The following is an 18,006-nucleotide window of genomic DNA, read 5'->3' on the forward strand; positions in this document are numbered from 1 at the left end:
AAGAAGGGCTCTTACCAGGCCTCATGTTTGAAGGGTGTGGAAGAGAGTCATCATCTAAGAGGGCTACAGGGAAAGCAGCATCCTCAGGGGAAAGTACAGATTCAATTTAAATAAGGAAGTTGAAGGAAGTTTCAAAGAAGAGATCCAAGATCTGGGGAATTTGCTGATGTCTACACATGTGTTCTATAGGGCTCAGTGAATGGGTTACAATTTCTGGAGATAGGATAGAAGCTTGGAGTCCATCATTGTCATCATCATCATCTCTACCTTGCATACATCCTCAGGTCCTTTGCCTCCCTCTCACTTCAGCAGCCTTGCCTGGCTAATCCACAGCACTGATCAAATCCAGTTCTTTGCCTGTTCCATGCCTATAAAACCATGTGGCTGGGTGCTTGTCAAATTAATGATCATAACTTCAAGTGGGCCCATAATGCTGCCTGTCAATCATACTAGATTTCCCTAGTCATTTTCTGTTTCATTTCCCCTAGATGATTCTTGCATGTCTTCAGTCTCCTTACATGTTCCACCATCTCCCTACTCTTCACTTTCAGCTATTGACCTTACTTCCTAGTTCAGAAAAGAAACAGAAGAAAACGAACTTTCGAAAGTTTTCACCACCATACTTACCCAGTCTTTGCCATGGTATCCATGTACTCTGTTTTCTTTCCTTTTAGCCTAAGTGCTTTGTAATTCTTTCTCTTATATCAGTTTTACCCTCTCTGAGTCTTTGTCTTACACATGAAAATATGCTTGTATTGCCCCATCTTAAAAATAATTCTCCTTGACTCCACCTTCTTCTCTAACTATTGCCTTATTTCAGCTAAACTTTACAGCAAAATGTCTTGGAAGAGTTGTCTATATTCTATCAATAGTTTCTGTCTTCCCATTCTTTTTTTTGTTTTTTTTTTTTTAACTCAAGCCAGTCGTATTTCTGCTTCCCAAATTTCATCAACACATTTCTCTATACTTAACTGGTTTAACATTCAGGAACAGAGTTAACCACTGTCTCCTCCTTGAAATACCTCATTCACTTTAAAATATTTGTCAAGAACTATGCCATATCTTAGATTTTACCCTGTTTGTAAGCCAGCAGCTTAGCTTGCCAGTTTCATCAATGGTGTGAGGTAAACGTGATAACCACTACACTACAGAAACTCCATTAGTTTCCTGAATGGTGGTAGAAGGCACAAGACTTCTGGATCAGAGATAGGTAAATTGTCTATAATAAACACAGCAATAGCAGTAGCCACAGTAGGAGTCTTTTTGTACTGGTTCCCTTAGCCCCAGTCACTCTAAGGCAGTGCGAAAGGGGACAAACTACAGCTACCGGCGTGGTAGGTTGTGTTATTAGAAAGGAAGCCTGAGCTTAGAGAATGCAAATCTTTTATGATGGGCAATTAGCATGCCTTCTCTTTGCTCCAGAGGGAGGCAGTATCAAGTGTTCAAGGTCGTTTGCTATACAGACATTCTTGAAAAAGATCATATGGAACTGTCATATTATATAAAATATCTTATCACTAATTATCAAGACATGCAGTGCCTTGCTTGCAATGTGCACAGAAATATGAGAGACCCATGGAGAACTATCTCACAATTTCTCCCTCTCTGACCACTTCTTTTCTCTCTTCTCTGCTGATTCCGCTTCATTCCCTCAGACTCTTAAGTACTGTAGCTGCTACTCTCCTGTAGCCATTAGCTCATGTAGCTACTTAATTTAAATTTTCAACTATTCTGTTGTATTAGCCATATTTCAGGTGCTCGATAGCCACATGAATGGCACAGATATATAAAATATTTCATCACCTCAGACAGTTCTATTGAACAGCACCTTGGCTTAGCCACGGTTGGTTCTTTCTTATTCTGTTCCTATATAGAAACACAGATTTCTGTAGAATCTTAAAGAATAAGATTTATTATAGGATATATATGTATTTCTTTTCTTTCTATATTCCCTCCCTTGGTGATCTCATCTAGTCTCAAGGCTTTAAATGTGAGTCTCGGATTTATACCAGCCTAAATCTCTCCCCAGAAGTCTAGGTTTAATTCTCTAACAGCATTCTGCACATCTTTATCTGAATGTCTAGTACGTACCTCAAAAGTAACAGCCAAAATTGAATTACTGACCTTCTTGCCGCCACTGCTTCATCTCCCACCAATGAATTGGTTCTTCCTGCAGTCTTCCCAGTCTGAATTATCTCAGTTTTCTTCTTCTAATTGTTCAGGAAAACAAACAACGGTTTTACAAAAAAATCAACCCTTAGATTCACCCTCGACCTCTCTCTCTTCAACAGAGCCCTCACATGTGTCCCATTGGCTCTTGTTTCAAAATATATCTAGAATCTGACTTTTCACCTTTCCTCTACTGTCACTTGGTTCAAGCCAACATCATCTTTTGCCTGGAATATTCTAGGCAAATTTGGCCCCCTTTTTTGGTCTCCCTACTTCTACCCTTGTCCCCTGTAGTCTGTTCCCATAAGAGCAACTAAAATGATCTTGTTTTAAAAGTAAGTCAGATCATGTAATTTCTCTGCTTAAAATTCCTTAGTAGCTTCCTATCTCACTCAGTAAAAGTCAAAATCTAGTCACACTGGGATTCTCACCTTGCTAAAATATTAAGACATGTTCCCACCTCAGGGCGCTTATAGTTGATACTCTTTCCACCACGCCCCCTTCCAAGCTCCACCCATGTGCTTTTTCCTCATGATACTGACTTATTGAAGAGACCTGGCCAGTTATCTTACAGAATGAGCCATATCATGAACTTCTCTGTTTACCTATGGTGGTTTAAAACTTATTTCTCTATTGCCTGTATTTCCTGTAATTGAATGTTAAATCTGAAAGTTTGATTAAAGCTATATATGCTTGGCAAGAAAAGTCCATGCATGATATTCAGGCTTCATATTGCATCCAATTGGGAGGTACATATTATCTGATTATCCCACCGTTAGTGATTCTAAGTAACTAAGGTATTATGGTGGTGACTTTCAGATCCCTTCATTATAAATTTATATTTTTACCTTTGTGATTAACAGTCTGAATGGTGAATGTTATTTTTTTAATCACATGATTTTTAAGAATAACTTTGAGCTATTTGTATTTTTCCAAATAAAATATTTTTTAGAGATCCATCCAATATATATTGGGTTGGCCAAAGAGTTCATTCAGTTTTTCCTGTAAGATGGCTTTATAGGGCTCAGTGTATTTAACTTCACTCAACACAATTTTGTTAGGTTGTGTCGTTCCAGCTGTCACATCAGCACACATTTTTTAGAAAACTTACCAAAATAGGTAAATTTTTGTATAGCCATTTTAATATTGAAAATGAAAGAAAAGAAGCAGTATTTTCAGCATATTATGCTTTATTATTTCAAGAAAAGTAAAAACACAACTGAAATGTAAGGGAAGATTTTTGCAGTGTATAGAGAAGGTGCTGTGACTGATCGAACATGTCAAGTGAAAGTGAAAGTCGCTAAGTCGTGTCCAACTCTTTGCGACCCATGCACTATACAGTCCATGGAATTCTGGCCAGAATACTGGAGTGGGTAGCCTTTCCCTTCTCCAGGGGATCTTCCCAACCCAGGGATTGAACCCAGGTCTCCTGCATTGCAGGTGGATTCTTTACCAGCTGAGCCACAAGGAAAGCCAAAGAATACTGGAGTGGGTAGCCTACCCCTTCTCCAGCAGATCTTCCAGACCCAGGAATCGAACCGGGGTCTCCTCATTGCAGGTGGATTTTTTACCAACTGAGCTATGAGGGAAGCCTGAACATGTCAAAAGTGGTTTGCAAAGTTGCATGCTAGAGATTCTTTGCTGAACGATGCTTTATGGTAGAACAGTTGAATTTGAGAGCGATCAAACTGAGACATTAATTAAGAACAATCAACACTACACTACGGGAGATAGCCAACTTAGTCAAAATATCCAAATCAATAAACATTCGAAAGTCATTTACACCAGCTTCGTTATGTTAAATGATTCTGCATAAGTTAAGCGAAAAAGAACTTCTTAACCATATTTACACTTGTGATTCTCTACTGAAACATAACCAGAACATTCCATTTTTTAAGACAAATTGTGATAGGTGATGAAAAGTACATACTGTACAATAATGTGGAACAGAAGAGATCATGGGGCAAACGAAATGAACCACCACCAACCACACCAAAGGCCAGTCTTCATCCAAAAAAGGTGATGTGGTGTATATGGCGGGATTGGAAGGGAGTCCTCTTTTAATGAACTCCTTCCAGAAAACCAAACGATTAATTCCAGCAGGTACTGCTCCCAGTTAGATTAACTGAAAGCAGTGGTCGATGATAAGTGTCCAAAATTTGTGAACAGAAGCTCATAATCTTTCATCAGGATAAGCAAGACTGCATGTTTCTTTGATGACCAGGCAAAAACTGTTACAGCTTGACTGGGAAATTCTGATTCATCCACCATATTCATCAGATATTGCAACTTCAGATTTCCATTTATTTCAGTCCTTAAAAAATTCTCTTACTGGAAAAATTTCAATTCCCTAAAAGACTGTAAAAAACCACCTGGAACAGTTCTTTGCTCAAAAACAGAAAAAGTTTTGCAGAGATGGAATTATGAAGTTGCCTGAAAAATGGCAGAAGATAGTGGAACAAAACAGTGAATACATTGTTCAATGAAGTTCTTGGTGAAAATGAAAAATGTGTCTTTTATTTTACTTAAAAACAGAAGGAACTTTTTGGCCAACCCAGTAAAGCCGATAACAGCAGGACTATTCTAATTTCAGTGGGAAATGGCTAGTATTGGCAGCTTCCAAGGGAACTCTGACGAGCTCAGTTTGTAATTCACAGAGCCCAGCCAAGCGCTGGAGGAAGCGAGGCCTGAAGAGGGTCCATGAAGTCTTAAGGTGGCCTAGCATCTTACGAGAAAGGTTCAGTGCGCTCTGTGTTAGAGCTCATGTGCCACTTCCTGGGAAAGCCGTGGTTGTGGACGGTCACCAGAATGGCACTTGGTTTCTCCCTGGCAGTCCACCCACTGCTTTTGGTTGTCTGGGTGCTGTCTTTGACATTCTATCTGTTCTGCAGATGTGAAGATTTGAAATTACTTCATTTTTAGTGTGTGTTGAGCTGCAGTCTTTTCTTTTTTTTTTCCAGCTTCCCTTTTGGAAATTCTTCATCCACAAAGAATTCCAGAATCAGACATTATTCATCTTGTGTCTGGAACACTAAAATCTCTTGAGCTTCCATGTCTTACCTATTTCCACCTTTAAAATATTGAAAATACTGCTACAGCTGAAGTCAGTTTTATTATTTGCTTGCTGCTTGCTTCCTTTATGCACCTTTCTTATCATAGAGCTTTAATGTGTCTTAGTAAAGAGCTGAACAAGTAAATTTGGTATGTCCACAGATTGTATCTAGGATGTATGCCATTGGTTTTTATTTTCATGAAAAGGTGTTTTCCTATCTTAAGTGGAAAAGGCAGATAATAAACTATAATTGTCTCACTTTTGTTTTAAAAATTGGTAAATATTTGCAAAATTCCACATGTCTATACATGTGTATGTTTATGTGTGTGTTGAAAGTCAAAAAGGGGGAAAATCTTCATACTGATACTGTCTCTGGGTGTGATCTTTATTTTCCTCTTTGTAGTTTCTCTTTCTCTTTTTTTTTTTTTTTTTCAGCAGTCATGTCTTATTTCTACAGTCATTACTTTTACAAAGATTAAAACTGTTGTTTAAGAAATAAACAGTTATAACTTCGATCTGTCAAATCTGTCAAACCAAGCCACGTTCAAAGCAATTTCAGACTCCTCCTCAGCTACTGCCATCCATGCCATCTTTTGGGATTTTTCTCTGGTCTGTTATTGTTCCATTCAAGCAAGTTTTCCCCTGACTCAGGCTTCTATTTATTTTACTCCAAGTTCCTGGTCATCACCTAGATTGCCCACTTGCCTCTGGAGAGCTTCTCTGCTCACTTGTACCACAATAAACTTGTCAGAAAAAGAAAGGTGGATGTAAAAATTATGTTCTAAAAGGAACTGTCACTAGAATATGATTTCCATCAAGACCCAGAAGTGCCCCCCAGTATACCCCTGTATACTCCAGTTGAATGAATTAATTTATTCTTTTTTGCCTCATTTATTTTGTAAGTTCCTACAGTCAGGAGCTTTGCTTGTTTTCTGTGATACCCTAAACATTTTGGGTACTTAAATAAATAGTCCTTTTTTCTTTTTAAAGATCCGTAATTACGTAATAAAACTGAATGCAGGATCTGTTGTCAGCTTTGGCCATAATTTGTACTTGCACAGGGATACAGAAAAGAACAGGATTTAAAGATAACTTATGGACTTCCTCTGTGACTCTTTGGTAAAGAATCTGCCTGCCAGTGCAGGAGACGCAGGTTCAATCCCTAATCAGGGACGATCCCACATGCTCTGGAGCAGTTAAGCCCACGCACCACAACTTTTGAGCCTGTGCCCTAGGGCCCGGGAGCCACAACTACTGAGCCCACATGAGGCTCCACAGCAAGAGAAGCCACAGCAGTAAGTAGCCCCTGCTCCCCACACCTAGAGAAAAGTCCACGCAACAACAGACCCAGCACCAAACAGAAAGAAAGAAATTTTAAAAAAGAAATAAAGGTAACTTACATTCAGATCGTACTCATAGATTTGTGATCACGGGTAGTCACATGAGCCTTTGAGGCCTTCATTTACAGCCTCACTGATTGTCTTCTGAAATCTCTCTACAGAGCCCTCCTACCTGCTCTGCCTGGCTTTGGTCTTGCTTCCCCAGCCCTGTCCTCCGCGGCGCTACACAGTGATATGCCCACAGTGTAAACCTGACCGAGACCCCCTTACCCCCTCTGCAGCCACTCAGGGATTCTCTGATGCTCTTGCCTCTTCCCCACCCCTTTAGTGGTAGCACCTAGAAGCCTCTCTTCACACTTGACATTGAAATAACACCAAACTCCCAGGAGCTCCTCATACCTCCCAGGCCACCTCCTGCCTGGCCCTCTTTATCCACAAGGCATCTTCCCTTTCTTTCAACAGCCACTGCTTCTGCTCCATTCCAAACTCGGCTTGGCAGTCCTGCTCTCTGGGGTGCCTTCCTTGATATAAAAAATATTCTTTTCTCTGCCTACTTAACACTGTAAGCTCACTTGAGGCAAAATTATAGGATTTGTAGTTTCCTTGTCTTGAAGAGTACCTGGCTTGTAGTAGCATCAAATGTTTATTAAAATGGGTTGTATATATTTTCTTCTAAATCATCCAAATGATTTTCATCTACAGAATGTGATTTTATCTTTATATGATCTGCTCCAAAATAAGAAAAACCTTAGAAAAGGGGAACATATGAATCAAGAGTAACTTAAAGTACTACCAGCAACAGAGATAGCTATTGTTGATGTTTTGGAATGTATTATAGAGAATTTTTTAATTATAAAATGGTCAAAGTTTAATCACCAGACTTCCCAGGTAGCTCAAAGGTAAAGAATCCACCTGCCAATGCAAGAGATGCAGGAGACTCCACTTTGATCCCTGGGTTGGGAAGATTCCCTGGAGAAGGAAATGACAACCCACTCCAGTATTCTTGTCTGGCAAATCACATGGGCAGAGGAGCCTGGTGGGCTACAGTCCATGGGGTTGCAAAGATTCAGACATGACTGAGTGAGCGTGCACGCATGCACAAAGTTTAACTTCATGATTTGCCACTTAGAGCAAATACTCAGAAATCAGTAGTTTTGCAAATTACATGCATTAAAAATTAATAGCCAGTTCAGGGACTTCCCTGGTGGTCCAGTGGCTGAGACTCCATGCTCCTAATGCAGGGGGCACAGGTTTGATCCCTGGTCAGGGAACTAGGTCCCACATGCTACAACTAAGAGTTCACATGCCACAACTAAAGCTCTTGTGTGCCTCAGCTAAAACCCAGCACAGCCAAATACATTAATATTTTTAAGAAATTAATAGCCAGTTCATTGTGCTTTCCACATCAAAAAATACAGAATAGTTTTTGGGTAAAATATTGCTTTTTTGTAATTCAAAGCAAGAAAGAATGTTTTGCTTTTCTTGTGTTCCCTAGACCCCAGAACCATCTCTTGTCCTATTTTTCCAGAAGAGAAGGTGAATCCCAGTGAGGGCATTGACTTGACCATCTTACTGAGCTTGTCAGTGCAGAAGTAGAAGCTTGGACAAGGAACTCCTGCCTGCCCTGGTGCTTTTTGCCTCAGCCACATTTCCTCCTTCTCCACTGAGGTAAGGAAAAAAGTAAGTCTTTAAGCACTTCCTAGTTCCTGTATGCTCAAATTAGGCCTGCTGCTGAGATGTTCTTATTTTACTTTTAGTCTCATCAAGACCTCAGTGTTAAACCTAGAACATTAATTGTTCTTTCATGTTCATATATATAATTTCTTTGAGCATCAGAAAAATATTGCCTTCTATGAGATCTCTTATTTTCTCAACAATTTTTAAAGTGAATACAACAGATAAAATATTCCAGGTCTCCTTTTTTTATCCTACAAGTAGCCCTGTAGTATATGTTTTTGTATCCCTCTAAACTGTTCTCTTGGGATCAGTTTCCATACTGAGTCATCCACTACAGAGTGTCGGTGTTTTCCAGGCAGATTATCGTATTATTTCTAAATGACTCATTCCTTCTGAATCATCACACCTTGTGTACTCTGTTAAAAAAAAGTTTTAGGCGCTTTTCTACAATTTTTCCCTATCTAGTCTTCAGAATGTCCTATTTAAGTAACACGGATATTCAAACAGTTGTCCCTTGCGTCTATGATTTATGCAGATCATTTTCTTCTTGAACCCTTTCATCAGCTGAGATACGTGGTGGAAGTTCTTTACCTCATACTCTCTGCTCCAGATGTTTCCTGAAATAGAACACACAAATAGCAACATAAAAATTTGTGTAACATTCTCTATTTTCCATCATTATATGTATGCTGTTTAAGGTTTTATTAACTCCTCAAATTTCTTCATGAAATGAGGGAGAAACATGTACAAAAGAAAGGTATAGTTTTAATGTTTATTAGTACACAAACTTCTTCGGAATTCAGAATGTTGGAAGAATGTAGCACTTTCCTCCCTTGACTTCCATGTCACATTTGACTGGTTCTCTTCCTGCCTTTTGAAAATTCATTCTCTGTCTCCTTCCTTGTATCCTTCTCTTCACCCTGTACTTATCAGGCTTCCTCAGAGTTTTGTCTTTGTCTCATTTCTCATTCTGTGCAGATCAGTCTTGTCCACTCTTGTGGCTTTAAAACCTTTATCTGGTACTTACTCCCAAGTCTTTATTTTCAACTCCTGTCTCTTTACTGCCATGTATATTCATCTGAGTGGGAAGTATCGCTTCTGGATGCCCTACCAAAATAGCCCATGCCTGAAGCTGAATTTCAGTTTTCTCACCCCTCTTCCATCACATTAGCAAAATAAAGGGTAAAAATTATATGACCATCTCAGCAGGTTCAGAATAGATATTTAACAGAACTAAACCACTTCATGAGATTTTTAAAAAATCTCAACAAACTAGAAATAGAACTTTCTCAATCTGATAAAGGATATCTACTAAAAAAGCTGCAGCTGTCATTATGGTGAAAGACAGTACTTTTCCCTAAGATCAGATACAAGGCAAGGATTTCTGAACTCACATTTCTATTCAGTTATAGTTCTGAAGATTCTAACCAGTGCAGTAGTCAGTAAGGCAGTAAGTATTGGAAAGGAAAAAAATAAAACTCTCTAGTCTCAGACAGTACGATTGTCTATATGGAAAATCCCAAGGAATTTACCACCCCCCCCCCCAATTATTTAATAAGTGAATTTAGCCAAGTGGCAAGTGATAAGATCAATATACATAAATCAACTGTATTTTTCTATACCAACAACAAACACAGTGGAAAATGAAATTAGTATAACAGTACCATTTGTATTAGCATCATAAAACATGAAATATTTGGGAGTAAATTTAATGAAAGGCCTATAAACATTGCTTAGAGAAATGAAAGAGTATGTAAATATATGGAGAGATACATTTATGTTCATGGATTATAATGATTGGAGACTTGATATTGTTAAGGTCTCCATTGTCACCAAATGGAGATTGAGATTAAATGAAATTCCAGTTAATACCCCTGCATGTTTCTTTGTGAAAACAGGCACAGTGATTCCAGTATCACTATGGAAGTGCAGAGGACCTAGAATAGCCAAAACAATTCTGAAAAAGAAGAAATGGTGCATTTACATTATTATCTTAAGGCTTATTATAAAGCTACAATAATTAAGACAGAATGGTATTGGTAGATACAAAGACAAAAGAATAGAAAATCCAGAAATAAATCTATATGTATGGTGATTTGCTTTTCAACAGAGGCTCCAACACTGTTCAGTGGGGACAGGATAGTCTTTTGAACAAGTGATGCTGGGTAATGTTGAAATTCAGCCTCATACTGTACATGAAAATTAATTCAAAATAGATTATAGACCTAAACATAACACTTGAAACCCCTAAAAACCTTAAAGCATCTGTGACCTTAAGATAGACAGAAATCCTAAGACAGGATACAAATTTATTAACTACAGAAGATAATTTGATTAATTAAATTAATAAAAATTAGTAGAATTAAAATCTCCTACTCTTCAAAAGCTACTGCTCAGAAACTGGATAGGAAAGCCACAGACCACAGACAATATCTACATCTAAAATATGTAAATGAGCTTTTAGAACTCAGTAGTCAAAAGCAACCCAAAAGATTTGAATAGAAACTTCACCCAAAAAAAGATGCATATGAATTGCTAATAATAAGCATATGACACTTTGTTGTAGAGCAGAAACTAGCACAACATTATAAAGCAACTATACACCAATTTTTTAAAAAGCATATGAAAATTGCTCAACGTCATTAGTCATCAGGGAAATGCAAATTAAAACCACAGTGGGATACCACTTCACACCTGCTAAAATGGCTAAAATTAAGGAAACTGACAAGTATCCAAAAGGTTGTAGGGCCACCAGAGCTCTTGAGTGTTGCTGATGAGACCATAAAATGGCAGAACCACTTTGAAAAACTATTTTGCAGGTTTTTATATAACATACACTTCTCATGACTTACTAATTCCATTGTTAGTTACCCAAAAGAAATGAATGCTTATTGACAAAAAAGACTTTTACTTGAAAGTTCTTAGAAGTTTTAATTCATAATAGTCCAAACTAGAAACAACCCAGATGTCCATTAACTGAATAGATAAGATGAATTTGGGTATATTTAATTATATAGTAGAATATCCACTAAACAGTAAAAAGGTGTATACTATTGATGCATGCAGTAACATGGATGAATCTAAAAGCCATTATGCAAAATGAAAGAAGCCAGACTGAAAATATATGTACATCTCATATATACACATCTTCAATCATGTGAAGATCTAGAACTGGCAGAACGAATCTATGGTGATAAGACTCAGATGAGCAGTTGTCAGATATTTCAGGGTAGGAAAATTGATTGGGAAGGGGCACAGAAATAGTTTGAGGACAATGTAAATTTTCCCTCTCTTTTAGGACAGTGGTTCTTGCTAAATCTCCTTGAACTATACATCTAATATGAACATTTTTACTCTGTAAATTATACAGCAGTAAAGCTGATTTAAAATAAAAGTGAGACTCTAAGAGCTGAGGGGCTTCCCAGGTAGAACCTAGTGGTAAAGAGCCCACCTGTCAGTGCAGGGGGTGTGAAGAGACCCTGGAGGAGGGCTTGGCAGCCCACTCCAGTACTGCCTGGAGAATCCCATGGGCAGAGGGGCGCAAAGAGTCAGGCATGACTGAAGCGACTAAGCACGCTCTCAAAGAGCTGAGAGGAAGCTCTGTTTTGGAGTAGCAGTTGTCAATTAGTGAACACAGGGGGAGTGTTTAAAAGTTTGAAAGGAATAGAGTTCCTTTGTCAATTAGGTGATCATGTGATTAGATGGGCTTTCTAATCTCCAGAAGAGAATTCTTTAACCCATAGTGGGGGCTGGGAGCTGGAGATAATAAACCTCGTTTTGGTGACTGACCTGGACTTGAGCTGGGATAAGGAGACTGGTGGGCTTATTCAGAAAGTAGACCTTTAGTCAATTTTAAGTCCTTTACCATCCTCTCTGTATGTGATGGCCTGAGGTTGATGTTTTTCTGGTTCAGGTTTTTTCACCAACAAATAGGATTCCTGTCTTAGCAGGAAAGGAGGGAGGATTTTCTGAGTTTGTGGAGTAAGAGTGGGGAGAATTCTCTTCCTTTCAAACTTTTAAGTACTCCCCTTGTGTTCTGTCCTCTACCCTTGCCCATTTTCTGTGATTCTTGGTACCTTCTAACTTGGGCCTTCTGGGGTTGTGCAGGGGGAATTGGTTTGTTTGTCATTAGTATCCCTTCATTCTCTACTCTGCTAAGTCACTTACTATCCCACTGCAGTTTTCTGTCTTCATATACAGTGATTTGGGGTTACTGATGTTTCTTAGGTTCTTTGAAGATCGAGTTTACATTCCTATTTTTGTTCTTAATATTTGAAGGAGACCTTAAAACTATAAAATCCATACTGTACATTTTCAGCCTTACCAATACCAAACTCCTGCTACTTCTCCAAACACGCAAAGCTCTCTCTTAATTATATAGTAGAATATCTATATAACTCTGTACCTTTGTTGAATTCCTTTTTGCTTATATGCATGTGCATGCTAAGTTGTGTCTGACTCCTTGAGACCCCATGGACTATAGCCTGCCAGGCTCATTGGGATTTTCTAGGCAAGAATAGTGGAGTAAGTTGCCATTTTCTTCTCTAGGGGATCTTCACCACCAGTTAAATCCCATCTTCACCTGCTAAGGCTCTCATCCTTCAAAAAAAAAAAAAAAAAATCCAGTTATCCCTTCTAACTTTTCTTGTTGGCTGCCTCTGTACCTTTATTTCACAAGAAATCCACTTCGGGATGTTTGCTCTGAAGGAATACCAGGAGCCACTGGAGAGTACTTGTTAACACAGTCATACACCGATTAACGTGGAGGTAATAGGAAGTGTTGAATGAATGCTGAACCACTTAGAGTGCATATGAACCACTTAGACAGAAATTGGGAAAACAGACTCTGGCCCATTGTGGAAATGAAGGAACAGAGAAGATGAAAGGCTTGAGGGAGGTGGGCAGGCAGTGTGCAAGAAGACCTGAGGAGGAATAAATGTAAATATTCAAAATATCATCTATTAATTTCCCTCCCTCTCTGCTTTCTACCCCTGATATAACATGTTTAGACTGATATTTCATCAAATTGAACATTGTAAAACACTCATTTCATGTGCCACTTAGAAAGAAAAATCTCAAACTAGAATACAATGCTTTCTTATCATTTAGGACTTTTTCTACTTAGTTCTTTTGGACTTCTGTTGACAGATATTTTTAATTATACATACCTCTTGTGCATACATACATAGTCTTTGGAACTATGCCATAGTCTTTGGGGTTTGTTTTTGAAATCTCACTTACTGAGGTTACCAATGATCTTCACACTGGCAAATTCAGTGGGTAATTTTTGTTTTTTCTTGATCCCTCAGCAGCACCCAACACTAACGATCTCCATTTTGAAAGTTTCTCCTTCAGCATCCTTGAAAGTTGTTTCTTAGGATCTCTCCTAAGAATTCCGTTCTTCTCTTTAGCCCAGAAATGTCTATGATCCTCAACCCAGAGCCCTTCTCACTATATGCACACACCCTGAGTGACCTCTCAGAGCTGCCTATCCCACGCAGATCTTGCTGCTGACCTGAAGGTTTTTACATTCACATTTTATCCACTCATCACCACTTGGATGATCCATGTGTGTTACCTCTTCAAACAACACATTCAGAATAAAACCCTTCATGTTTTCTATGACCACCTCCCATGAAACAAAAACAAAAAACGTGTTGGAAGTGATAACCTTAGTCCTCTAGTACCTAAATCAGAAACCCAAGATTCTTCCCTTTTTACTCTCTCCTCCTCCTTTTCTGTGAATTCTTTCTCACTGACTCTTTAATCAGTGCCTTCCTGTTTATTAACTTCTGCCACCTATTTGGTTTAGAGTCTTAGCACTTATTGCATGGATTATTACATTAGCCTTCTAATTGATTTCCACACTTTCACTCAACTGCTGGAATGTCTTTCTCAAACAGAAACCTCATCATGTTACTTCCCAGCTTAAAAGTCTTTGTTTCTTTTCCCATAGTTTTCAGAATAAAGTTCAGATTGCTGAGGTTAGCACACGAGACAGTCTGTGGTCCAGTTCCTGCCCCTCTCTGGTTTCCTCCCCTCTTGCCTGTCTGTACACTCCCCCTCCCACCTCACCCCCAGTGAAATCAGCTGGAACTATCATTGTTCTAAACTCACTGTGCCGGGTTAGGCCTCTGAACCTTCACGTGTATGTTTCCCTCTAGAGTACTCTCCCTCTCCTTCTTATCTAATTCTCATTAGTTAGAATTTAGGACTCAAGAACAGGTATATCCCTCCCTTATTTGGGGAAGCCTTTCATGACTTTGAGGTCTGATTTAGATAGTCTCTCTTAAAATGGACAAAAGGGCTTGAAGAAAGGCTTTGTGAATGAACACAAAATGTCTACTAGTAAATAGAAAGATGTTTAGGTGCAGATTGAAACATTCGCTTCATTTTTTCATCTATCAAATTGGCAAAGATTTAAAGAGTGGTATCACTCAAGGAGAACATGGAAAGATGGGCCTCCTCCTACACTGATATTGGAAATATAAATTTGCCATTTTTCTGGAGAGAAGAAAATGGATGTATGTTTCTAGAATCATTAAAAATAATAGGCATATACACACACTCCTTTTGGCTTAGCATTTTACACCTTGGAATATATCCTAAGAAAATAACTTTTTTGTAAAACATACTTTCACAAAATTTCATGATGTTCATTCATAAAAATATTAACAATGGTTATTTCTGAATTGCGATATGAGTAATTACAGCGCTTTTCTAACTTTTCTGAGAACATGTATTAATTATGAGAGCAAAATGGAAAAGAGAACCCCCACCTTTGTGCTCCTGATCCATGCTGTACTTGCCTCCCTGGTTGCCCTGATTAAACAGTGAGTGTGCTGAGGGCCATCACCAAGAATTATTCAGCATCATCCCACCAACATCTGGCTCAGAATAGAAAATGCTGGATAAGTGAGTTATACCAGTAACAGCTAACAGTTATTGAGTATTTCTGGTGTCTTAGGTATTATCCTAAGCATTCAACATATTCACTTAATCCTCATGAGATGATTACTATTATTATCTCTGTTTTGCAGGTGAAACAGGCTGATAAAAGTTAACCAGCTTCTGTAAGGCCACATAGCTGTTGGTGGCAGGTTTGGGATTCAAATCCATGCAGACTGGCTTTTACTGAGAGACATAAGATAGCATCATAGTTCTGAGTTAGATTGTTTCTCTGATTAAAAATAATTGGATTAGACTCCATGTCTAGGATTCTAGCCGTACAGTTGGGCATCAGTTGAATCATGGTCTAAACAAAAAGGCAGAGTTTGATACCCACAGAATCTGAACCAAATACCAGGAGAGTAATCTCCATTTCTTTTACCTTAAAAAAAAAAAAAAAAAAACTCAAATCATTTTACACTGTAAACTTCTTATTGAAATTGGTGCCATCCCTTGGGATTTAGTTTTATGTTCCCTCTCTGTGATATTCATGTCCCTTCAAAACTTAAACTCAAAGGCCTAAATTTTTAATTAGTTCTTTAGCTCTTCCTCCCACCACTTCTCTTTCTCAGTAAGATTACTTATGACAGGGTCATCAGATTTCATTTTTAAAACCTATCAGTCTTCATTTTTATTATATCTTCTCTTTTTTTCCTTCATATTTTCTTTTAAAGTCTCAGAATTTCTGAAAGCTGCCTTCCTACTAACTGGGACTATACTGCATGGTATGGTGGCCTCTAACCACATATGGCTTTCAAAGAAATTATTTGGAATTAATAAGAATAGGCAAAATATTTAAACAATACTTCCCTAGGGACATATGGGACTGGTCAGTAGCACAGGATAAAAGATGTTCAACATCATTAGCTAGAAGGGAGATGCAGGTTAAAGCTCCATTGAGATAATACAGCACACTATTAGAATGGCTAAAGTAGAAAATACTGCAATCACAAATGTTGAAGAGGATGTGGAATCATCCATCTCTCTCATACATTACTGGTGGGAATGTAAAATGGCGTAGCCACTCTGGTAAATAGTTTCTTATGAAAATATGCTTAACATTCACCCTAACCATCAGACTTGTAAATAACCTGTGGTTATTTACCATAGAGAAATGAAAACCGTGTTTATACAAAAACTGAAGCTTTATTTATAATAACCAAAACCGCAAACAACATAAATATCCTTAAATAGGTGAATGGGCAAACAAATCGTGGTATATCCATACAATCAATAGACTCAACAATAAAGAGGGATGAACTGTTGAAATGTTCAGTAAAGTGAATGACTCTCAAAATCACTGAGTTCAGTGAGAGAAACCAATATCAAAAGCTTAAACACTGTATGCCTTACATAAATGTTCTTGAAATGACAGAATCGTAATGATGCAGAACAGTTTAGTGGTCTGTTTACTGTATGACTACAAAAGAGTAGTGTGAGGGATTCTGAAGAGTGAAGGGGTAGTTCTGTATCCTGATTGTGGTGGTACTTACTGTAAAAGGAAGGGAGGAAGTAAAGAAAAGGAAGGAGTGAGTCATATAAAACTGGTGAAATCTAAATAAGGTCTGTTAATAATCGGTTTCCTGCTTTTGATCCTTGTGGTGTGGTGATATAGTTACCATTGGAGGAAACTGGGGGAAGGGTACACAGGAACTCCATATATTATTTTTGTAACTTTTCTGTGAGTCTAAAATAATTTCAAAATTTAAAATGTTTAACTAAATAAAATTAAAATTCAGTGCTTCAGTTACAGTAGCCATGTTTAAAGTGCTCAATAGCCACATGTGGCAGATGGCAGCCATATCATGGCAGACATGGAATGTTTCCATCAATGCAGAAAGTTTTATTAGTCAGCACTGGCTAAAAGCATTATGTCTGACTCTAGCCAGTATTCTCTCCCTTGATTACTTCAAATTCTAACATCACAACAATACTTTCTTGTATTTTCTGTCATGTTACCTTATTAACTGGTTGTTTTGCTCATTTTCAAACCTAGAGAAAGATTTCTCTTTAGTTTCTCAAATTTCAGAGAAATAAAAGAGTCTTATGTCAGTTTAGGAATTTATCTGACAACAGTTTTAAAGTTTAAATTTAATAGCTTAAATTTAATATTTAAATATCCAACTTAATCTGTATATTTAAATTGTCTTAACAGTTCTGTATTTTGCTTCAGGACCACTTTTATCACCCATATTAAGATATAGTCCTGGGACTTCCCTGGAGATCCAGTGATTGGGACTCCATGCTTCCACTGCAGGGGGCACAAGTTCTGTCCCTGGTCAGGGAACTAAATTCCCACATGCCATATAGCATGGCCAAAACAAACAAAAACGATATAGTCTTAATAGCTCTCATACAGTTATCCTAATATACTTTCTTGATAGTGTCCTTTGATTTGCCTTCTCTTTTACCCTTACCCGAAAACTCTTTCAAAATCATGGTTTTCTGAAAAGGGGCATAGTTTTTTGTGTTTGGTGGTATTTCTTCCCTGTCTCCTGGATGTACATCTTTTAAAAATGTATTTCCTTCCATTGCTGCATTCTAGTCTTTTGCCCCATAACACTTATTCCTCTTTGGCACTTTTGTATTTTCACTTAAGAATTACTGGGTAGGTACTCCCTTGTGGATCAGTTGGTAAAGAATCTGCCTGCAATGTGGGAAACCTGGGTTCGATCCCTGGGTTGGAAGATCCCCTGGAGAAGGGAAAAGCTACCCACTCCAGTATTCTGGCCTAGAGAATCCCCTGGGGTCACAAATTATAGTCCATGGGGTCACAAAGAGTCGGACGTGTTTGAGCGACTTTCACTCATTCCCTTTACT

General features: G+C 38.2%; 1 protein-coding gene across 4 annotated transcripts in view; it reads left to right on the forward strand.

Moving 5' to 3' along the window:
- Window positions 1-18,006, forward strand: part of PPP2R3A (protein phosphatase 2 regulatory subunit B''alpha) — a 220,264-nt gene that overhangs the window by 35,135 nt on the left and 167,123 nt on the right. For 3 of the 4 annotated variants that reach the window (XM_061167647.1, XM_061167649.1, XM_061167646.1), the window contains exon 2: window positions 8,090-8,229. The gene's annotated coding sequence lies outside the window, so the exon portion shown is untranslated. Of the gene's footprint in view, window positions 1-8,089; window positions 8,242-18,006 lie in introns of all 4 variants that reach the window. The other variant, XM_061167648.1, reaches the window with a different exon arrangement.

The sequence above is a fragment of the Dama dama genome, chromosome 19 (assembly GCF_033118175.1).
Source record: "Dama dama isolate Ldn47 chromosome 19, ASM3311817v1, whole genome shotgun sequence".
Classification (NCBI taxonomy): Eukaryota; Metazoa; Chordata; class Mammalia; order Artiodactyla; family Cervidae; genus Dama; species Dama dama.